This window comes from Podarcis pityusensis, assembly GCF_964106645.2.
Source record: "Podarcis pityusensis genome assembly, chromosome: Z".
Classification (NCBI taxonomy): Eukaryota; Metazoa; Chordata; class Lepidosauria; order Squamata; family Lacertidae; genus Podarcis; species Podarcis pityusensis.
In genome coordinates, this window is record NC_138044.1 from 44244587 (window position 1) to 44264330 (window position 19744).

A 19744-nucleotide genomic window follows, 5' to 3' on the forward strand; every position below is an offset into this window, starting at 1 on the left:
TCACACTAATATAGCTGGCTGGAACTGATGGAAGTAGTAGTCCAAAACATCTGGGGGGGCTCCAGGTTGGCAAAAGCATGCTTTTTGTTGTTTTGTGAAAACTGCATTGCAAAATTCAGAGAAGTGTGAATTTCAAAGAATTCTTTCATTTATGTGTGTGTTGGTTCAGGAAGTGTGAGTTAGGTAGATTCTCATCCAAATGCAAACTGAACAAATGCCTCACCTATCCCTAGCTCTTACCTGTTCTAGATTTGATTTCTGTTCATCCCCCCTCCCCCATTTGCCTTTTATGTATCATCCTCCCAACCTGCTCCTACTATGGAGATCAACTTCCTTTCATCAGAATGAGCCAGTATTTGTGGGAATGAAAAAGGCATGGGCTAAAATTTAATTTGCAAACACTGGCAGCCTTTTTTTTAATTAATTGGAAATTAAAAGGTCAGATAAGACCACAACCTTTTCAGTATCTTGAAATCTATGTTGCTGACCCCCTGTGAAAGGTTTCTAGCTGGGGAAAAATTATGAGAAAGATGCACATACATATAGCACATTGGATACTTTTCTGGTCTCTTGATATGAAGATTCCATTTCATGCATGAGCAATAATTTGAACTGGGGACATCAGTGACATATGACTAAGATTTCCCCACCACACTTCTGATAACATTTATGTGAACTAAAACATATTACTTTTTAATGTCAGAAGAGTTAACATTTTGTCACCAGGAACATTATTATCTGCTTTGCTCTTTTCACATTTTTCTTCCCTTCCACAAAGATATAAATTAACTCTGAAAATAGTCTTTCTGCCTCACCTGTCAATGGACCTCCCTCCCCTTGCTGGTCCAAGGATGCCTTTTGACTATTTTCTTTGCAAATAAAATTAGGTCTTTCATGAAACTTGGATCTGGAATTTGGAGATTTGTCTTTCTGAGGAATTTTGTATTTTCTGATGAACAGTTTATCTTTGCCATCTAGATGGGACCCATGCATGACTCCATTTGCTTTGTGTGTGATTGCTCTCCCTTTTGTCCTGAGCTGGTATCTGGGAGATGGATGTGATTTGACCTGGAGCTTGGCCACAGTCCACAAGCCACTTGCTTCAAAATAATTACATCAAAGGATCTGAAGCTAATTCCAGGTTGAACAGGCTGCACACTGCACCTTATACTCATCTTGGACCAAGAACCTTGTAATGTAAGAAAATGAGAAGGAATGGGAAAATCTGTCAGTTTAGGTTCCCCTCAGTCCTCATCCTCCCTCATCTCCAGTCCTTTGCTCCTGTCTCAGTGACATCTACACTGGATTGGTCATGTCTATGGCAGGATCCGCAAGGATGTGTTCCATGAGGGACTGGCTTCAGGCACCAGGCCTGTTGGCAGACCAATCTTTATTACAAAGATGTCTGCAAACATGACATGAAAGCTGGCAACATTAACCCCACTGTGTGGGAATTACTTGCAGACGACCACAGTGCCTGGAGACAAATAGGGGTACTTAGGGGTACTTCTAGATTCACTGCTGTCACTTGATGCTCAGGTGGCCTCAGTGATGGGAAGGTCCTTCCATTCTCAATGAGTTTTAGGATTCCTACTGTAAAGAGCACTTAACATGTCTTTTGCAGATATGTAGAACCCATCATGGCAAAGGTCAAAAAGGCAAGTTAGTAAGAAATTGGCAAAATTCAAACGTTTTAATTAATTCATGGCACACTGCATGACAGAATATTTCTTACTGTTTGCTCCAAAGGAGAAAGACCTCTGCTATCAAAACAGCAATTGCATTTGACATGTCTTGAAAATCTCACAAAGAGAATGAGTCAGTAGCTACCCGTTGCTGGGTATCCTCAAATTGGTAATATAAAATCAATTTTTCCTTACTTTAGTATGAAGGTTCCTGGGAGGTTCTCTGCAGCAAAACATAAACGTTGGAAATTTAGGATAATATTCTAATTTAATCTCCTAGCATGACTCCTTTGTTCTCCTGTTCCTCGTCACACATGACTGACGTTCACTCTTTAGGAAAACACTTTCCACAAATGTCAGATGCCATTAATTGCATTTAGCACAAGCTGCTTCCATAGGATGCAAGAGCTGCCACTGTGCACATTTTTTAATTTATGGGATACATGTCATTTGAAACAAATTAGTACAGGAAATGACTAAATAATTGGTATTCAAGCATGTATGGCAGGGGTGGAGGTTTTCAGGCCTTGAGGCCATATGCATCTACCCTGGCCTCTTCTTCTGATTCTCAGAACTCTCCCCAGGCTGTTGTAACAGTCTCGTTGCACACCCTCCTTGAGCGTTTCTTTCTGGAATGTGCTTTTGAACTCTGATCATGCTTCTTGCTTGCCTGAATGGAAGACAGAGAGGGATGTGTAGGCATGTGTAGAAACCAGCCTACTTTAGAAAGGTAACAGTTACAATTGTTGTTCTGCCCATTTTTGCCTCTGGCCTCACCCACCTCCAGCATGTGGTCCTCAGAAGCAAATGTAGCCCTCTGGGCTGAAAAGGGATCCCCACCCCTGATGTACAAGCACTGGGTTATTTTCTTTTGGTTTTTCCCCCAAGAGCTGGCACAGCTAGTATAGACTGGGAGCCTGAAAGGTTTCTTATTACGAAAATCTGCTTGGTAATGAATTTCCATTTTGCCTCTCCAAACTACACACCTTCAGGACTATTTGCCTGCAGTGGTGTGGGGGCTCCTTCTCCCTGGTGCCTTCCCACACCTCTCCAGCAATACTTGGAAGGGAGGAGGTATGCCGGTAGACACCTTCTTTACATGGATCATCATATCACAATGGGAAGGGATTCTTACATTGCTATGGGAAAGGTATAATTGGCCCTTTCTGAGACTGTACGATGGATGCTCTATACCACTTCTGGCTGCAGATGGAGGAAATAATATATTTAGGAATTTCACTTTTCATATACACTCACCTTTCTTTATACTGCAAACTACTATGTCAACAGGTCAGCCTAGTAGCCTCTCTGACATGCTGTAATCTCAGGTTTCTGCTGAGGCAACATCATAGGTCTAAAAAAGGTTTAATAGGCCGTATCAGCTATCTGCTTCCTAAGCTTTACTGCAGGGTGATTCATATGTGTCTATATGTCACCCACCCAGAAACCACAGGGGTGATAAAAACATGGGGGGGGGGGAGTGCATTTCATCACTCAAATATTCTCAGCTGAATTTGTGACTCATGTCCTATAGGGGGGGCGAAATCCCTACAATGATATCATATGCTTATTGTCATCCTATGTTACATCTGCCTTTACTACTGCCTGCCAATTAGCTACTGGGCTACATTCAAGGTGCTGGTGAACAAAGCATTGCACAGCTTAGGACCAGGATACCTGGAAGCTGTAATGATCTGACTGATCCCTGCCCTCTGCAGGAGAAGGTCTCTTGCATATGCTATCTTATCTATGCATGAGGTAGGAACGGGACTTTTAGTATGGTGACACCTATGCTTTGAAACTCCCTTGCATAATATATCAGGCAGGGACCAACTCCATTGCCTTTTGAAGATGCTCCTTTTTCAACAAGGTGCTTAGCCTGGTCTGCAGCAGTATTGGATTTGTTTTAATATACCGTATTTTTTGCCCTATAGGACGCACTTTCCCCCCTCCAAAAATGAAGGGGAAATGTGTGTGTGTCCTATGGGGCGAATGCAGGCTTTTGCTGAAGCCTGGAGAGCGAGAGGCATTGGTGCGCACGGACCCCTCTCGCTCTCCAGGCTTCAGGAAGCTATCCACATGCCTTGGGAGCCTGGCAGGAGAGCCCGCTGGGTTCTCAAGGCTTGCAGGCGGCAGCCTGCAGTCGGAAGCATGGGGCACGCTGCGGAGCATGCCCCATGCTTCGGGCAGATGTCCGCAAGCCTTGCGCGCCCGGTGGGAGGTCCTGCCGGGCGCGCAAGGCTTGGGGTGGCAGCCTGTTCTGGGGGCTGGGGTCGGGGGAAGCTCAGGCTGCAGGGGGAAATAATTTTTTTTAAAAAAAATTCCCTCCCAAAAAACTAGGTGCGTCCTATGGGCCAGTGCACCCTATAGGGTGAAAAATACGGTACATCTTTGTGGTTAATTTGTTTCTTTTGATAGGGGCAGTTTCACAGGAAGTGATTTGAAAATGAAATAACTACTTTCCCGGACACCATTATCAATTGTTTCTCTGCTGCTGATGGCACAATACAGCAGAGTTTGCTCTGTTGTGGGTTGATCTTATGCGAACCTCACCACCTGATGTTGCCCTCATCAAATGATAAAATGAATGCAATGTCTATACACAGCCTGTGTTACACTTGGTGAAATTCTTTGAAAAAGAACTGGAACATGATTTTGAAAGTGAGATGGTTATATGTCTGACAACTTTATTTTTGTTTTGATCCTAATTTGTGGCTGGTATGCTCACTTAATTTCTAAACAGCACAGCACATTTATTCATTAACATTTGGAACACTTTTCTACTTGCATGGGTTGTGGGTAATGTAATTAATAAATTATTTAGCCAGAAATGGCACCTTAATAACTGTTTTTTTTCTTCCTCAGAATGGCTGGATCACCAGCCGTGCAGTGATTATGATTGCATATGTTTATATCTTTCCAAGCAGAAAATAGGAAATAAATGTAAACTCTGCTACAGTATTATTTGCACAAACTACAAGCTGTATTTAAATGGAAGTGTGGCTGCCAAACATGCTAATGCCTTCCAAGCTATCTACACAGAAGATGAGTTTGCTTAGAAACAAATGTGTAAGCTAGAGATGTTTGCAGTGGCAGATCCAGGCCTTTCTTTTCAGTGGGGAGGGAGGGCTTGGGGGGGAGGCTATCTGAATGGGCCAACTTTCTCCTTGATACTGTCACCTCTGCCCGTTCCCCTGATCTCTCTATCTGCTCCCCAGTCTGGTTTACCACACAGGAGAAAATTGCAAGACAACATGAGGGTGTTTAATATTGCTTGCATGTTTGTAGAGGATGGGTGAAGAAGCAACAACATTAACAAGGCTCAGGGTGGTTTCCTTAGTATATAACTCAGGCAGGAATATCACCCAGATCTACCTGGAGGCACCGGGGATTGAACCTGGGACCCTACCATAACGCGTGTTAGAAGATGTGGCCTGCTTTCTGCACTGCAACACCTAGCTCTGTATCTCCTACACTGTCTGGAAGCAGCTCACTGGGGTTTCACCTGCTCTTTCCAAATGGCAGCCTTTCAGTAGCTGGTAAAGAACATTAACCATAAGTAGCAGAGGGAAGGGCCGAGGACTCTGATATTATTAGCCACCATCAACTACCTCCATTTGTGCCCCTGTTGCACCATTCAGCTCCCTCAATTTATAGCAGAGCAAGGGGAAGTCTTCAACATGTCAATTTTGCATTGATTTAATGTAAGTCTATTATGCATTCTTGGATTTGGTTAGTTGTCATGAAAATACTAACAGAGAAGTGGGATATAAGCAATGGTAAAGAAAAACAACAACTGCTGGATCTTCCCAATCTCCACTGCTGGTCATAGATGAATGTGTGGGATAGCCAGCCTAATATAATCACCATGCTCAAGGCTAATTTATGCATGAAGTGGTTAATGCCATGGAGTAAGGTCTCCTGCCAGGCAACCCCTCTTGCCCTGGTCCACCCCCCTCAGTTCACCAGAGAAGCTCAACATGTGAGGTCTGAGCTGGTTGATCCAAGCTCAGACCACATGGCTTTCATATGCTATTTTTTGTTTTCTTATAACAACAATATAGGAACTTTCATCACTTTGAAACTAACCTAAGTACTGCTGTCTGTGTTTTCGGAGTGCTGTATGGAAAAGCACAAGAACCTTTGGAGAGTTTGTTAAGTAAACAATTTTAAACTTACCAAACATGTAGGGTTTGTTTGTTTTTTCTGTGCAAAGGGAAGCGGTGACCATTTTGGAACTCTTAGGGGCATGTTTTAAAGGTCTAACAGCCTATATTTCAAATGTTTCACTTTGCTGCATATTTTGTGATTTTAAATGTCTGCTGGGTTCTCTCATGCTTAGCATCCAGGGAATTCTCCTCTTTTATACCTATTTTACCTTGCCACTAACAGACTGCATATAGATTTAATAGGAAGGCAAGAAGCTGTCTTATCAATGCTTTTGAATATTAGGTTTGTAAGACTGAAGTGGATTAAAGTGCTCAGTCATTCTGGTGGAACAAAGAAATCTTTTTTTAAAAAAAGAAACAAACATTTTTTTGGTTCAGAAAGTGAGGAGGAAATGCAATGGAAAATGGAAAATAAACAAATGATTAATGGAAAACATATAAATATCACATGGGCTAATGAATGAATTCATGAATGGTCATTGTCACAAAACTACACTAGCTCCATAAAGAATAGCTCAAGAAAGATTACACATAGTTTAACATCTGCATACATTTTATGAATTCAAATGGGGGGGGGGAATGTTCAACATACTGGTTGTCTGGTGTATCCCTCAATAATGCTGACATCATCTGATAGTGGTTCTCCAGATTGTCAAGAGAGAGAATCTTAGCAGGGTTGCCATATTTCAAAAAGTAAAAATCCAGAAAACTTTTCTGCCAAAGTTGTTGACCTTTCCTTTTTCCTTTCCTTTCCTTTCTTTTCCTTTCCTTTTTGACTAAAGTTGTTGACCTTTTTCTTGTTGACGTTTCTGAGCTATTTTTAAGGGAAATTGGTAAAAATGACTCTGCCGACATGGGTTGCTCTACTGGATTCTCCTGGACATTTTTCCAATTTTCGTCCAGACACTGGTTTCAATTGCAGTATTCCGGGTATGTCTGGGAAATTCTGGATATTTGGCAATCCTGTGTTACAGAGATGTTGGGAATTGAATCTGGAACCTTCTGCATACAAAGCAGAACCACTGAGCTATATGCCCCTTATCCAGAGTTTTAAAAGTTGCAAGCCCAGCAGAGTACAACTCAACAGAGCACTCGTTGCCATTGCCTTTGAGCTCTGACAGAGTTATGGACAATAGGAAACATTTTAAGAAGCTGTAGTCTTCTTGGACGACATGGTGGAAGGGAGAGAGAGAAGAAGAAAAAAGCTGACGAAGCTGACCTTAACTAAAAAGCTGTCTAGCAGCATACAATGAGGCAATGCTGTCTCTTTTTGAAAAGTTGGGCATCTTCTCTCTATATAAAATATGTTTTCTCCTTCCTACACTCATGCTTACCCTGCAAACCAGGAAGGCACAGAACAAAAATAACAGATGACAGTGGGGTGTTGTTTATTGGATCGATGGCATGATAAATGATCAAATGTTCCATGCAGGGAGCCAGACAATAAGCTGAAGCCAAGCTCACCTTGCAATCAATCCCCTGACAAGTCTCTTGGGCTGAGGAATTATAGCAAAATTGAAGGCACACTCTGGTCCCCTTTCCTCCTGCTAAGGCACCTGGTCAAGATCTAGCCATTTTTCAGTTCTTTCAAATAAATTCAAGGGAAGGTGTGTGTGTGTGGGGGGGGTATTCTTTGGCACAGAGGTGGCCAGCTGATGGTGTCCAACAGACTGCCGTACTCCCTTCTCTGTCTCCCTGTCTCTGCCTCTCTGTTTCCTACCCCATTTTGCTAAACAACTTCACTTAGGATCTCTTAGCTCTTACCTTTTACAGTGACATAGTTGCTATTTATTATGAATTGTTTTGGCATCTTTTCATACAACTTTATCATATTCCACTGCTATTCTGGAATAAAGTACTCTTCTTTTTCTTCTGCCACAAAAGACATTTGTAAAAGATCCATACTGGAATTCTCAGTATTTCCATTCTTTGTAGAATGTGTTTAAAAGCATCATGCCACTTTCTCTTTGGAGAGGATGGGAGTTGGTGGACTTTGGTGCAAGAGGTTTCACACCACTTCGCTCTGACCAGTGTGAATTGTCGGTTTAGGCTAAGTGTTGTTCTGAGGAGAAACGGGCAGATAGCTATGGGAGTTCCAGGATGAACCATAGCAGGCTGTAACACAGTGGTCATTCCTCTCATCTAACCTCCTACATTTGTGGATCAAGATTTACACATAACATAGGCTCAGATTAGCTGGGTCAGATTTCAAGTTGTAAATGAATATAGCCAAGATTGACTCTGAGTTTTGGCAGACCCTAGGCAACCTGTCTTTGGAGGGTCCTACCAACATCTTCAGCCTCTTTGCAACTCACCACCCTGAATATTGCTAGGGAAGCCCTTTGTCTCATGTAAGCCAGGTTAACGCACCTAATGGATGGGTTGTCCTCCGTGTAATTCCCAGCCACAGGAAGTTAACACTGCCTGGGCTAGTGTTCTCTGGTACTTGGCCTTTTAATTTCTTTAACATCATCATAATCAACAACAACAATAATTTTGGCATGCATGAGTGGAGCAGAGGCAAAGGCACAGAAAAAGAAGGGAAATTGCAGTACATGTCCTTTTTTGTTGTTTGTTTAATGCAGATTCAACAGAACAGTATGGCAAATTAATGAAGCAATGCATGACCTACACAGAAGTAAAAGGGAAAGCAGGAAATTGAGCAACAAGAAAGTGATGTGAGCTCTGCAAATGCTTTTGGTGGAGGAGGGGCATGAGGAGGAGCACTTGTTTGTAGGAGCCAGATCCATGTGGCACTGAACATGCTTTGCATGCTTAACATCCCCAAGTATCTCCAGTGAAAAGGATCAGTTAGCAGATGGTGTGAAAGTCCTCTGCCTGAGACCTTGGAGAGATCCGAATGTGTGCAGATTGCAACTTACCTATCTGTCATGCTTTTCAAATGATACTCATCTGTTCTTTAAATGGAGGTTATCTTGCCCTTCTCTTTTCAGGGATGAAGATTTCTCCCATAAATTTGTTTTTACAGGATGATGTCTTCTGGCCTGCAAGGCCAGGTTGGGACATCAACAAACCTATAAAAGGGCCAATAAAAATGTGTGAGCCTATGTTCTACTTCCACTGTCAGAGGCATTATGCTTCTGACTACAGAGCTAGGTGATCTTGCGCCCCTGACAGAACTGTCCAGATTGCACCCCCTAGCTGTGAACAAATTAGCTCTTCTTTCTGCCTCTCCTCCAACCCCAACCCCCCCCCCACCCATTCAATTCCTCATACACTTCACCTTGTAATGAATTCTTTTTTGTAATGAATTCTGATTGAAGCAGGACACCAAGATGGGGAAGGTTGACCTAGATGATGGTATACAGTGGTACCTCAGGTTAAGTACTTAATTCGTTCCGGAGGTCCATTCTTAACCTGAAACTGTTCTTAACCTGAAGCAGCCCTTTAGCTAATGGATCCTCCTGCTGCTGCCGCGCTGCCGGAGCACGATTTCTGTTCTCATCCTGAAGCAAAGTTCTTAACCTGAAGCACTATTTCTGGGTCAGCGGAGTCTGTAACCTGAAGTGTATGTAACCCGAGGTACCACTGTATAGGCATTTCCCGACTTACGGTGGGTTATGTGTCATAAGACAAAGGTTCTTGAGAGCAGAAGAAGCAGTAAGGCCTACAAGGCCTACAGAATCCTTCAAGCCTAAGCCTGCTAACTGTTAACAGCAAACTGCTAAGTCACTGTGACTCATCTTGGGTGACGACTCATTCTCCCTATAAAAGTAGCCAGCCTCTGTTTGTGTCTCAGCTGTTTGTGTGTGTGTTGTGTTGTTGCAGACAGAGTGGCTCCAGGACTAGTAAATCACTAACTAAGACTGTGCCTCTGTGAAGAGTCAGATAGCTGCTATGAGCACTCTGTGTATGCTCTTTAACTGTGCTGTTTCTGAACAAGTTTATTTTCTTCAGCAAAGTTTTATTCTGTTTATGAAGAAGACTCTGCATTGATTAATTTACCATTGTGTGACATTATGTCCCGGGCCCCTGCCTTCATAAGTGAAATCACATAAAGTGGGGAGCACCCCGCTTTCATAGGGAGAAGGGCATGGGAGCCCACTCCTTGGGGCCAAGGTTCCTTCACACACACCCCTAAAATATTTGAGCAGGTTCTCCTCCCTAGTTAATGGGCATTGCCATTCAAATAGTGTGTGTGTGCTCCATCTTGTGGTCAATTATACAGGACGGTGATTACCTGCCCCCCCCCCCCATATATTTTATTCAAGTTGGCACCTTTGACGGAAGGTGTGCGAAAGGGGAGAGAGAGAGAGAGAGAGAGAGAGAGAGAGAGAGAGAGAGAGAGAGAGACTTCCGGGGTGGCGCCATCGGTAATGGCGGACTCCCTCTGATCTGGAGGGACCAGCTCCACGGGAAACGGGTCTTTCCCGCTACGGCGAAGCGGGAACCCTTTCAAAAATCACAGGCGGATGAAGCCTGTGACCATGGGACTCGGCGGGCACCTTTAGCGCCCACCCCAACCCGCAAAGGAACCCACTAACGGGCTCCGGAGCGAAGAGGGGGCAGTGGCGCGGTGCTGAGAGTCAACTGCTTCTTCCGTGGAGCGAAGCCGCACAGTCGTTGCCAGAGAGCGCTGCCTTTTTCCTGGGACAATTTGGCTTTTAAAATAATCACCCGTGAGTACTTAAATCTCGACAATTGGACTCTAAATAATGATTTGTGAGTAGAAAGGAAAATTGGACTTAAAAATTTACTTTAATTTGGCACTGAAACGGGAAGGTCTAAACAGGAAGTCAGCCTTCCGTTTCTTTGTAGATAGATCAAAGCAAAGACATGGCAAACTAGAGTTCAGAAAATCGCTTGTAAAGGATTAACTTCCATCATTTAAAATTGTTGAACCCCCTTCGGAAGCAGGAGAAGAGGGGGGATTTTTTCCGGACTGTTTAAACCTGCAGAAGAGAGCGTAAAGCAAAGTAACTTTCCACCGTCTTGATCCTGGAGCGGGGTGTCAGGACTGACGTTCTTTGGGAAGCTCATTGGCCAGAGACAAACGTTTTTGACAGATAGTTAAAAGAAGAGAAACATAGTGGTTCCACTGTTCCTTTCCGCATTTTAAAGGAACAAATATTGACAAAATATCTGAAAAAGGAAACTTTGTTGTCAGATCTGCCTTTAAAAGAAAAGAACAAAAAGAAGTTCTTCCCCTAGAGGGAGCCTGTGAAACAGTTTCAAATTCTGAATCGGGGAGCTAGCAGCTGTTACAGATTACGATCGTGGGAATAGACTTCTGACCTTGCAGAACAATGTATCCAGAAGCTCTGCTGCATGCTTTCTGTAAAACAAGTGCCCTACTGGAACAGCTACATGAGAAGACGGACTTCATGACTGATGCGATCAGAAATTTTGGACAGGCAGTGGGAAATTATATAGAGCCCACCCAGGATTCAAATCAGGAGTGTGCTCTGACAGAACAGATGAGAGAGGATGTTGCTGAAACTTGGGCGCCAGAGATGGAGGGAGCTGTGGCCCAGCAGGAACATGAGTTCTTGGATTTGACAAATGAACTTGGAAAAAGCCAGATTTGGAAAGATAAAGTTTGGTTTGGTTTGGAAATGGGGGGGTGGATAGACCCCCCTATGCAGAGATGTTTGGACTTTTCAAGTCTGGCAATGGGCCGTGAGATGTTTGGGGTTGTGGGGGCTCTCAATTTTGGAGGGACTTTGAAACATGTTTTTAAATACCACATGGAGTTTAGTGTGGACTATGGAAAAGGGGCTGATTTGTCGAGAAGGGTCAAAAACATTGTTAAGTTGGAGTTCCCACAAGTGAAAGGAGCAGGAGACAAAGTAAAGTACAGGTATGTACTTGAATATGAAGAAGAGCTGCGGAAGGGACATGGAAGGGACATAAGGGCCTCGGACATAAGATTACCAGGTTAATGCACTAGACTGATGAGATAGAAAGGACTGACAAAACCCGGGACCAGGAGGAAGAGACGCTGGTTGAAGATTGGAAGAAAAAATTTTATTTTATTTTATTAGGATTGTTTTATAAAATTGATGAACGTTAGAAAAATGTTGGAATGAAATTATTTGGCTTTAGCAAAAATGTTTAAAGAATTATGTAAGAATATTATGGTTATGAGAAATTGGTATAAATAAGATCTAAGTTTTAAATTTTAAGGTTCTTTATAGTAAGATAAGATTAAAATAGATTAAGGTAATGTAATGACAGAATATTATGAAACATGGAAAGGATTTGCTGCGACAATTAATAACTAGGATACAAAAAAAGGGAGGGGTGAGGAGGTCAAAGAAAGAAGGTAATGACAATTAAGGATTTGAGAATATTGGATTTGTTTTTAAATGTTTGTAGCACATTTTTGTCTTTTGATCGTGATGTGTTATTTTTTGATTCTGATTTTTATTAATTTGTATTGCTTGATTGTGGCTTGTTTTTCCTTTGTTTTTTCTTTTTCCTTTTCTTTTTTGTTTCTTTTTTGTAACTCTAAAAATTCTTAATAAATATCATTTAAAAAAAAAAAAAAACGAAAGGAGAGAGAGAGAGAGAAGTGACCCCAGAGTAGGCAGGCCTTGAAGTTGGCAACTCTCCCCCGGTGACTGGAGGGTCAGGAGTGCGGGCAGTGAGGTGGCCAGATGCATGCATCTTTTAGCATCAATTTCATCAGAAGCACACATTGGTTGCATGAGCATCTTTGTGTTTGTGCATGCACATGTGCAGGCATGTGCAGTATATACAAATGGAGGAAACTCTCACCATCGAAATGATAAGCAGAAGTGATTGTATTGTATTGTATTGTTCATTATATGCTTTGAAGCTCACTCCATAGTTCAACTATATTTTCCCCCATCATGAAACCTTTATCTGATTAAAGAGAGAGAGAGAGAAATGCAGAAACATATTGTGCTGAAAAGTCAAACAATGCAAGCTGTCTCTCAGTTGAAATGTATCAAGCTAGATTCTGTGAAATTAAAGCTCTGAATAAGCCAGTAAGGAGAGTAGGTGGGGTGTTTAGTAGGTGTGGGTTTAAAAGCTAAATATGCAGGTTATAACCCCTTTAAAAATAGGTCCTTTTAAGTCATTAGACTGCTGTACAAATAGTGTTTTCCTGTTTACACATTTTTTATTCCTTCCATACTTATCTGTAACTTTCGGTGGATCCATTCATTCATTATGTTATCTTGCGTTTCACAGTTTGTACACATGGTGTACGGAACAAAATTTAAACAGATAATTATTTCTTTAAAAAATAACTTTACAACAATGAAATCAACCTCACTGCAATGAACAAATCTAACAGCAGAATTGCAGAAACAGCAGCACCAACCAAAAATAATAAAGCAGGGCGCTTAAGGTGAATTATATGAAAATGATGTACAGATAGTATCTAACCCCAGTTAAACAAAATGTACAAAACAAAAGGTAATAAGTGTTGGAAGTATAAAGAAGCAGAAGGTACGTTTTACCATTTAGCACAGAGACCTCTGCACCCTTCCTTGGCACTTCCCACCATGGATGGACATGTCGTTGGTATGATTAATTATATAACTATTATCAATTGCATTTATATCCCACCTTTTTTTCTCCAAGGAGCTCAAGGCGGTATACATGTTTCTCCCTATCTTAAATTAATCCCCAAAAGAACCCTGTGAGGTGTGTTAGGCTGAGAGGCATTGCCTGACCCAAGGTGAGCTTCATGGCAAAGTGAGCTTCATGGAAAACCCAAATCTCCTGGGTCCAAGTCCAACACTCTAAACATTATGCCACACAGGCTCCCTGTCAATTTTGGTTTCTCTGAGCTTTTTATTTTTCCAATCTTAAATTCAGTTTGAGACATTTATGCAGTAGTTTTAAAAAGTTGTCATGAGTTGTTATGAATATTAGTCAGTAATTCAATGATAATTCCACCCTTTATTTTAGGAAGTCATGTGGTGCCTGCATTGCACAACTCATTGTGGTGGTTTTTTTTTATTTTTAAGTTGTGCCCTGAGCTTACCCCGCATACGCATCTTGCCTCTTTGCTCCAGGTGTGGGCTTCAACCAAGAGGCATTTCTTCACTTGCCTTTTGTGATGCATGGGCACCCAGAGGAGGGAGTCTGGTGATTATCTAATTCAGGGATGGGGTATCCTTACTGCAGGAGTATCCTGCAATAATGCAGGATGCATTATTATAAAAGCTGCATTCTGGTGTAGGGTGGGGACAGAGGCAACTGGGCAAAGCAACATATGTGTCTCTTTGTACAGGAGGCTAAATCCTAGCCATATAAAAATCAGAGGTTCCTTAGGGCACACACTTCTCCAGCAAACAAGAGGCATGGTCACAATTCAGTTAAAGGCAGACAAAGACACTTTGGGATGCAGAGTAGAGCTGAGCCTGAGAAGGATAAGACTAGTAATGGCTACTAGCCATGATGTGCATTACTGCCAATATCAGAGGAGGTGCACCTCTGAACACAAATTACTAGAGCACAGAAGTGGGGAGAGTGTTATGCTCTTGTAAGTGAACAAAGAGGGCACACAGTAAGACAATCTATTAGATCCTTGCATGTTTGACAAGCCATGGTTAAAGAAACCCTACAGCTTAGCATTATGTCTGAACTGAGACACTGAATCTATTAATATATTCAGACTTCCAGAACTTCTTTTGAAGCACCATCCTTTGTTTCTGTATCCAGGAAATAGTAGAATGTTGCTGCCTCCAACTTGTTCATTGTTATCAGCACTTCTGACTAACATGCTATGCTGAGCATGAACGGTGAGAGGCTGCAGACTCGACCCAAAAGCAGCATGTGGGATGTGCATGATTCCCAGATTTGTTCAAGATGGCCAAAGCAAGGAGAGCATCTAAGTAGGAGTTGTGCCACCAGAAGCTCATAAACCTGTGCAGGAGGTCACAACTTCCCAATCTAAGTGTATTACAGAAGAATGAGCACTGACGTCACTAGGTTATACGGAAAGCTGTTAAATGAGAGAAAGACTTTGTTTTAAATCAGGCAAATGTAAGAGAAGCAATTTTCTAAACCTCCATGTGGAGAGACAACAGACAATCCAGATTATGCACATCAATCTGCCATGAAATGCTTTTAGACCTCTAGCAAAAGTTAAAAGTTCAAAATTGCAAGTTTCGGATAGAACATAATAAAGTTTGAAATGGCTTCGGTGCCTATTGAGGCAACTTACTTTATATTCATTTGCTTTATATTTCCTACCCAGACATTCAGGAATGTCATTCATAAATAAAAAAAGGAGAAAACTATAAAAAGTAATGCATACATTAAATATATGAATGCACCCAGCCTGACATTATAATAATTCATTTAATCATTTATGCTTTGGCAATAAGAAAATTCATAAATAGAAGTGCTCGGAGATGCCAAGATTTGGTGTGGGTGGAAAGATACTGACGTCACCATGTGCATTGGTGTGTTGTTTTTTTAAAATTTCTGCTTCCAACTACAGAGGTGGAGGAAAATACCAAGTTCAGAGCAAATTGCTAGCAATTTATAAATGTCATTGTACAAGCATAACCAAATTACAATCCAGTACAATACTGAGAGCCAAATTTCATGAGACACCAGAGATCCATGACTATATACCCTCCCACTTTTAGTTTGTTTAAAAAGCAGACTCTCCCCTCCCCTCTAAAAAAACCCCCCAACCTGGAACATGGTACTGTGGAATAGCAGTATATCTGGAAGAATGTAGGCACATGGAGGATCCACATCCTGTTGGATTAGGCCAGTGGCCTACCTAGTCCAGCATTTTGTTCTCACAATGGCCAAACATGCTTCCCATGGGAAGCCCAAACACAACAACACTCTCGCCAACATTCCCAACAACTGGTATTTAGAAGCATATCACTTCCAAGAGTGAGGGCTTGCCAATACCTCCACTTACCCTCCTGTCCCCCCCCCCCCAGGAAACCCACTCTTTAGCACTTGAATAGGAACAAATCACAGTCAAGTTTTCTGCAGATTTCTGTTTGTTCAGATTTAGATCTAGAGAGCAGGTTTTCTGGTGGAAAGCAGCAGGGCAAAGACAAAGACACTCCATGCCTAGGAAAGGCAGGAGAAGTGGAAAACTACTCAGACCTTGCTTTTTTAGACACAGGCCAAGCGGAAGTATGGACAAGCCCTGAAGAAAATATACCTCCATCATGGCTACTAGCCATTGTTAACATTATTCTCCTTGACTGAGGATCTTAAAAGCATAACAGCATAAGAAGGGCCATGCTGAATTGGGCCAAAATCCATTTAGTCCACCCTCCTCTGCTCATAGTAGCTGAACAGATGCCCCAATGGGGAACCAACAAGCAAGACAGGAGCTCAACAACACTCTCCACACTTGTGGATATAGGACTTGGCCTTATCCCTTTTTCCTGTGATATCTTTCCAGTCTAAATCTCTCTCATACACACACTTCTGTGTTTTCCTTTGGGGAAAACACACAGGTACATGTAGTGATTGCTGGTACCCATTGGGAATGTTGGGGAAAGCAGAGTCAAGTAATTTTAATTTTGCCTCCCTACCAAGATCTGTAATGGCAACACAAGAGTAAAGTGGAAGAAGCTGGCAGCCAAGGCCACCCCCTGATCTGGATGCAAGTAAGAAGGCAGGCAGGTGGGGGCTGGCTAAGGGCAGACTGAGGTTGGTGGGGCAGTGCCCCCATTTGCCGTAACATACCAGCCCCCGCTGGGTAGATGAGTGTTTCCATTAAGGGGGATTGTCAGGACTGTGCTTGAATCTGGGGTAGCACAAGAGGTAGGAACCAGAAGGTTCAAAGACCAAGGATCGAGTCAGTAATCAGAACTAAGGTTACAGGCACACATAAGGGCTCGAGAATACTTTGTTCCTTGCTCAAAGTGGCTTGAAGGTACTTCCCAGAGAAGCAGCCACCTGCTGTTAAGTGGCTCACCATGAGGAGCAGTGATCCACAGATCCTGACAATACTTGATGGACAAATAGATTCTTGGTGGAAATTTAAACTAGAAAAAGCAAATAAGTATAATGGTTAGGTTACCCTGTTTCGCAAGGTAGTCTCAGTAAAGTTCCCTCTCCCCCATAACAATTTTTTTAAAAAATTCATTTTTTATCCAGTCATGGCTCTCCTAATATAGTTTGGCCCTAAGTGAAGATTTATGAAGATTTATGAAGTGGTAACTTGTGATGTTGTGCATGTGTCTGTTTCATAAGCCAGTTGACTGTGTTGTCTGTACGGTTGTCAGAATTGTTATGCTACGTTTTCAATGTCACTGTACCACTTAGGAACACAGGAAGCTGCCTTCTGCTGAGTCAGGTGACTGGTCCATCTAGAATTGTCCACAATGACAGGCTGCAGATCTCTAGGGTTTCAGAAAGAACTCCAGCCCTAACTGGAGATGCTGCAGATTGAAACTGAGACCTCCTTCATACAAAGCAGATGATCTGCCCCAAAGTTATGGCCCTTAATAAATGTTCACTTGATAAATGGGCATCAGTATTTACCCTGGAATGTGGGAATAAACATCAATATTCTCCTAACTACCAGTTTTGTTTTGATTTGGTATTCAAAACAGTCAGCATCTCTGAGTTGTATTCAAATAAGTCCAACTCAGAGTAGACCCATTGAAATCAATGAACCTAAGTTATTCATGACCATTAACTTCAATGTGTTTACTCTGAGTAGGACTAGCACTGAATATATATATATATATATATATATATATATATATATATATATCGTCACATTGGTCCAAGTAGTCCCTGAGTGAGCTTTATCACAGAGCCAAAACTAAAGAAATGGCACATCCTTAACATTGTACATTTTAATTGCCTACATTTAAGCACAGTATGTGTTTAGATTTGCTATTTTATCTGTAAACTATATCTGTTTGTTTTCTATGGAAATTGTTTGCAAATCATTCTATTTAGGATGACCTTTCTCATCTTTCAAGGTGTGGTATCAACAGACAGTTTAACAGAAAGTGCATTCATAAGTGAATAAAAATCTAAGAAAGATAACATTTAGCTGGAAAAGACAAGAAATATGGATAAAATAAAGCAGCTGTGTCTTATCCAAGGGTGATAATGAATTTGCTGGATTAATGTTGTCTAATCCATGCAGCTATTGATTTGACTATAATGTGTGTTACATTTTGTAATTAACAACGTCATACATTACCTCCTTTGCCCTTCAGACTAGGGTATTTTCATGCCTTCCAAAAGAAAGCAAAAGTCAACACACAGGAATTGGTATATTACTGTACCTCAAAAGGGAAGCAGTAGGTGGCACCAAAAAGCATCAAAAAAATTTTTTTTCTCACTTCAATCTTCCCTAATATTTAAGAAAAAATTGGTCTAACTCACTTGCACAAATCCAGCCACAATGCTCATCACTGCAGTGTTTCAGGGACATCCATGCAATGATAGCAGAATGCCCAAATTTAGTGAAATATGTTTGGCACAGTGGAATGCGATTCTAGGAATATAAGATGAGGCCTCCTGGATCACTCTAAAGGAAAAGCAACAACATTTGGGTGCTTCTTAATTTACAGAAAAGGGGAATAAGAGCGGACATGATAAGAGGTGAATGAAATTATGAGTGGTATGTAGAAAGTAGATAGAGAAAGTTTTTTGTTCCTTTCTCGTAATACTAGAAATCAGGGACATCTAATTAAGCTGAATGTTGGAAGAAACACTTAGACAAAACAGCTTGTTCTCATGCTACGGAATTTTCTCCAGCAATAAATAGTTTCTGGGAATCACAGGTGGAGACAGTTCTGTTGCTTGTGGGCTTCCCGTAGGCATCTGGTTGGCCACTGTGCAAATAGAGTGCAGAGCTAGATAGACCTTTCTTTTGTCCATCTACAGTAGACCAGAACCCTGTTTTCCATTGTGGCAAATCAGATGCCTCCAGTAAGGTCAGAACCTTCCTATCCTCTTGTTACTCCTTGCTTCCCAACAATTGGCATTCATGAACTGACCTCTGACAATGGATTTTATTCAATGCCTTGAACTGCCCTGAGACCTATGGATGAAATACAAATTTACTAAACAAACAAAAAACAAATAATGAAAATCTGTGGCTATTTAATAATAACCATGGCAGCTCAGGAGGATGTCCACAGCCCACTGGCACAGCACATGTTTCACATGGAAAACATCCTACATGCAATGCTTGACAATGGGAAATAATCCTGCCCAGGAGCATAGCATGGGTTGCCGGCACCCTGGGGCAGAGCAAGTGCTGTGCCACCTTGGTGGACTGCACAGCGTTCAGTCCCTTCACTGGCCAGCATCTAATCAAGGAAGTCTCTCCTTGCAAACTAGCCCCAGTCAGTGAGCAGAGATAAGGCAGAGAAACAAGAAGTCAGGACTGCTGTGCCACCTCACCTTCCTGTCCTTGCAGCAAGGCACTCTGGCCAATGCATGTGGCTCCAGCAGTGCTTTCCCACCTTTCCCTCCCTCCCTCCCTCCCTCCCAGTTGGCCCAGAGGCAGGGCACACACAAGTGTCTCTTCTCCAGCCATGAGGAGGAGGAGGAAGCACCACTGCCCAAGTCACAAATGCCCAGCCCGGGTGGGATTGCCTTCCCATAGCTCCAGCCTCAATGAGGGAGCCTGTTGTGGGGGCATCTGGTTGTGGCCCCCTCAGAAATGTTGACCACTGCACTGAGTCATTGCTCCTGCTTGGAACAGTGAAGAGTTTCTTCCATCCATAATAGAGCTACTTGGGCCAATAGATTGTTTGAATATAAATCTACTTCCTATATCCATATAAGGTTTCCCTTATGGCAATGGAAGCACCAATATTCTTTTCCCATTGCGAAAGCTGCATAAATACTAATACAGATGCATACCCTAAAGTACAGCAAGACTGAAACACTAATTTACTAGGCCTGTTTGTGGCACAGCATGAAACCTGCCCA

The 19744-nt window shown here is 42.1% G+C and overlaps 1 long non-coding RNA gene across 2 annotated transcripts; it reads right to left on the reverse strand.

Annotated features, from left to right (window-relative positions):
• Positions 1 to 1508: 1508 nt before the first annotated feature.
• LOC308468167 lies at positions 1509 to 9188 on the reverse strand. Of its 2 annotated transcripts, XR_013981504.1 has the most exons (4): positions 9099 to 9188; positions 8737 to 8889; positions 2821 to 2888; positions 1509 to 2355 (listed from the first exon to the last, which is right to left on the reverse strand). It is a non-coding gene; the product is annotated as an uncharacterized lncRNA (long non-coding RNA). The 2 variants fall into 2 exon arrangements; XR_013981505.1 differs by lacking the exon at positions 9099 to 9188 and having other exon boundaries at positions 8737 to 8964.
• Between the last annotated feature and the right edge of the window lie 10556 nt (positions 9189 to 19744).